At 39.7% G+C, this 4852-nt stretch overlaps 1 pseudogene; it reads left to right on the forward strand.

Annotated features, from left to right (window-relative positions):
• The first annotated feature begins 2335 nt into the window (after window positions 1-2335).
• LOC101702916 (histone deacetylase 2 pseudogene) lies at window positions 2336-3376 on the forward strand (annotated as a pseudogene).
• The last annotated feature ends 1476 nt before the right edge of the window (window positions 3377-4852 follow it).

Raw genomic sequence — 4852 nt, forward strand, 5'->3', positions numbered from 1 at the left:
GAACTAGAAGAGACCTAGAATAGCAAAAGCAATTCTAGGCAACAGAAACATGGCAGAGGTTATCGCAATCACCAACTTGAAACTATACTACAAAGCTACTGTGATGAAAAAAACATGGTACTGGCAAAGAAACAGACCCGAGGATCAGTGGAATAGGCTAGAAGATATAGAAACAACTCCAGACATGCTCAGCTATATCGTCTTTGACAAAGGAGCCAACCATCCTCACTGGAGGAAAGATAGTCTCTTTAATAAGTGCTGTTGGAAAAACTGGATTTCAACCTGCTAAAGATTAAAACTAGACCCCTATCTTTCAGCATGCACTAAACTAAAATTGAAGTGGATTAAAGTTCTAAAAATTAAAATAAAAACACTAAACTTGCTGGAAGATAAGTTAGGTAGAACTCTCAAAGACATTGGCATAGGAAAGGACTTTATGAACAAATCCTCAATACCATGGGAACTAGCACAAAAAATCAAGAACTGGGATCTCATCTTATTAAAAAGCTTCTGCACTGCAAGAGAAACCACCAACAAGCTAAGAGACAACCTACAATGTGGGAAAAAAAATTTAGCAGCTGTATCTCAGACAAAGGACATCTAGGATCTATAAAGAACTTTAAAAACTCAGACCCCCCCCCAAATTTAAAGACCCAATTCAAAAGTGGGCATCTGAAATGAACAGACATTTCTCAGGCAAAGAAGTAAAAACAGCAAATAAACATATGAAAAAATATTCAACATCACTGGTCATTAGAGAAATGAAGATGAAAACAACACTGAGATTCTACCTCACCCCAGAAAGAATGGCTGCTATCAAGAAATCAAACGATAACAAATGCTGGTGGTGTTGTGGGGAGAAAGGAACCCTTCTGCACTATTGGTGGTAGTGCCGACTGGTGCAATCACTATGGAAATCAGTATGGAGATACCTCAAAGAACTAGGATTAGAAGTCCCATTTGACCAAGCTATTCCTCTGCTTGGTATCTTCCCAAAAGATTGAAAAGAATCAAACCACAGTGATATATGCTCACCTATTTTTATAACGGCACTGTTTGTAATAGCTAAAACTTGGAAGCAGCCCACGTGCCCGTCAACTGAAAACTGGATAAAGATGTGGTTTTTCTATAAAATGTAGTACTACTCCGCCATAAAGAATGAGAAGCTAGAGACATTTATTGCTAAATAGATGCACATTGAGGCCATACTCTTAAGTGAAATAAATAGGTCACACATATGTAAATACCGAATAGTTTCTCTGGTGTGAAAAGCTGAAAGTGTAAATAAGGATTAAAATGATTAAAATGACTATTTGATAATGTGAAATCAGAAGTAAAGGTCCAAAGGGGTAGAGGTAGTGGGAGGGGTAGGGGAAAGGAAAGAAGGGAAAGGAAAAATTATGAGAAAAGGAAAAAATGGAAACAAAGTTTTTGTAAATAGGGAAGGGAGGAGGGGGTGAAGGGAGGGCAGGGGAAGGGGGAAATATAACCAAGATATATCATGTAAAGGTAGAAGTTCCCAATGATAAAGGTCAACGTATTGTATGGGAATACGTATTAATTTAGGGCAACATTTTGCATTCATTGTAATGCAAATTATCATCATGTAATAACACACTTGAGAGGAGAGGGTGATTAAGGGTGAAGACAATGGAGTCAGATTGTCTGGGTTTAAAGTCCAGCTTTACTGATTCCAAGTCCTTCAACATGACAAAGTCGGAGGGAGGAGGAATAGTGGACTAAGAAGCGGTGACCACCAAGGTTCAAGGACAACCAAAGCAGAATGAAACAATACCAACCAAGTAAAGAGTTAAATCCAAGACTCATGGACCAACTGGGTCAAATGTGTTGAGAGATAAAACAAGATGAGGACTGGGACTTGGTCACCAAATTTAATACTATGAAAATGATTGGTTACCTTGGTAGGAATCATTTATTTGGAGTCCTTGACTGGGGGGCATCGAAGAGAAACTGAGAGAAGCGAAATTGAAGACAACCAATTTAGCCAACTCTTCTATGGAGTTTTACAACAAAGGAGATTTCTAAAAAGCAGCGGTCCACCCGCGTCGCTAGTCAGCGGAGCCGCCCGGTTTCGCGCTCTGGGCCTGGCCAGGCAGTCGCGAGCCCACGCCCAGCGGCCTGCCCTGGGAGCTCGGCCTACCCCGCCCAGCGGTGCGCCACCCTGCCGGCCTGCAGCCCTCACTTTGCGCAGAGCAGCAGCAGCACCGGGAGGAGGAGCCTGGAGGCAGAGGCAGGACCCGTGGCGTACAGTCAGGGAGGCGGCAAGAAGAAAGTCTGCTACTAATAGTACGGTGATATTGGAAATTATTACTCTGGACAAGGTCATCCCATGAAACCTCACAGAATCCGCGTGACTCATAACTTGCTGTTAAATTATGGTTTATACAGAAAAATGGAAATATATAGGCCTCACAAAGCCGCTGCTGAAGAAATGACGAAGCACCATAGTGATGAGTGTATCAAATTTCTACGGCCCATTCGACCAGATAACATGTCTGAGTACAGTAAGCACATGCAGAGATTTAATGTTGGGGACAGATTGTCCAGTGTTCGATCGACTCTGAATTTTGTCAGCTCTCCACTGGTGGCACCGTTGCTGAGGCTGTGAAGTTAAACTGATGGCAGACTGATATGGCTGTTACCTGGGCTGGAGGATTACGTCATGCAAAAAAATCAGAAGTGTCAGTATTATGTTATGTTAATGATATTGTCCTTGCCATCCTTGAGTTACTAAAGTTTTATCAGAGTCTTGTGTATTGATATACATATACTGATATCACGGTGGTGGTGTTGAAGAAGCTTTTTATACAACAGATCATATAATGACTGTTTCATTTCATAAATATGGAGAGTACTTTCCTGGCACAGGAGACTTGAGGGACGTTGGTGCTGGGAAAAGCAAATACTATGCTGTCAATTTTCCAATGAGAGATGGTATAGATGATGAGTCTTATGGGCAGATATTTAAACATACTATCTCAAAGGTGATGGCGATGTACCAGCCCAGTGCGGTGGTTTTGCAGTGTGGTGCAGACTTTTTATCTGGTGATGGCTTGATTGCTTCAATCCCACAGTCAAAGGTCATGCTAAGTGTGTAGAAGTTGCAAAAACTTTTAACTTGCCGTTACTGATGCTTGGGGGTGGTGGATATACAATCCGCAATGTTGCTTGCTGTTGGATGGAGGAGGCTGCAGCAGCTATCAATTGTGAGATCCCTAATGAGTTGCCATATAATGATTATTTTGAATATTTTGGACCGGACTTCAAACTGCATATTAGAATCAAGAGCATTAGTCTTCTTATGAATAATGCTGGGTTATGGAACATAAAGTTCAATGCCTTCAAAGCTCTATAGAAAAAAATTGCTAACTAAGTATACTCTCCCAAGCAAAATAATGAAATACAAGGACAAAATATAGGTGTTCTAATGCATGTAAGAACTTCAAAAACTTACTGAGAAGGTCATTTGGGGATATGCTTCAACAAAGCAAGGAAGTGAACCATGACTAAAGAAATTAAGCACTTGGGGAGGAAAGCAGTTAAGAATATTTCTAAGCTGTTCCATAACAACAGAACACAAAGAGCTTAAATTGAAAAGAGAATGGAGAACTCTAAGAAGGAGTTCTCCAAGAGAAAGAGAATAGGGAGGAAATTCAGTACAACCCATAGGACGATTTTAAAGATTTATTTTGTAAAGACCTGTATCTTTCACATAATTCTTATAGGTTCAGGCTACCTGCTGAGAGTTTGCCCTTGGCCCTCCATATATACTGAACCTTAAATCCATGAATGAGGCATCTTCTTTCTGCCTTCCCCCTCAGAACCACATGCTCCTGCTTCTCCTCCTTCTGTCTTTTTCATCTTATGTGGTGGCCCTAAATCTGAAAGATAGAAATTAATAGAGATACCCCTTACACAATCATAAATGCACATACACACACATGTACACATATGCATGTACACACACCTACACACACACATCAAATTTGTTACTAAATTAACCCAGGCTATGCTCTTATTGCTCTAAATCATTCCCTCCTTTACTTTCCTACTGCTTTAGGTCTTCATTATCCTAATGGCTTCTTCAGTGTTTTCTCTCATCATTTTTCAATATATCAATCTATATTCTCACTTGTGCCAGCAAGCTTTATCTGAATTCACATCTTATGCTAGTTCTCTATCCTCCCTGAACTTCATCAACTGATCACCTGCTTTTGCTTTCCAAAGAAAAATTTCTTAACATGCATGACACACAAAGATCTGAGCACACTCCCAAATGTATTTCATATACTCTAATTACACCGAAGACCAAACTTCAAGCATTTCTCCAATACAACAAGATTTTATATTGAGAATCAGATATAACACAATCAATTAATTATGAAACCTATTTTGCATTGTGTAAAGTACTATTGATTATAAATCAATCTTTACTGGGAATTAATAGCTCACTGGCAGAGAAGAAAATAATTGCTCATGCAGCAAAGGCATGGTACCACACGACTGCTTTGAGAGTGAGCCTGGTGGCTCCACCAACATCTTGCTTTGTACTTCTGTTCTTGGGCTTTGGTTTACCTTTGGAAACCATGATAAATATACCAAGTATGATTATAAGGTCATGGACCAGCGACAGAGGTAACTGGGGGTGTGTAAACAAAAGAATAAGAAAGTTTAGATTTGATTTTGCCCATAACTTTAAAATACCCTTAGAATAATAGAGAATATACTCTATTGAAATCTCTGCAGGAGGAAACAATTTGATGTTAAGATCTTGAAACTTCTAGCATATTAACCTACATTTTTCCATTGAGGAATTATGTGACTTTTAATA

The sequence above is a fragment of the Heterocephalus glaber genome, unplaced genomic scaffold (assembly GCF_053883595.1).
Source record: "Heterocephalus glaber isolate CG9 unplaced genomic scaffold, H.glaber_assembly_v1.0 deba00001698, whole genome shotgun sequence".
In the NCBI taxonomy this organism is placed as follows: Eukaryota; Metazoa; Chordata; class Mammalia; order Rodentia; family Bathyergidae; genus Heterocephalus; species Heterocephalus glaber.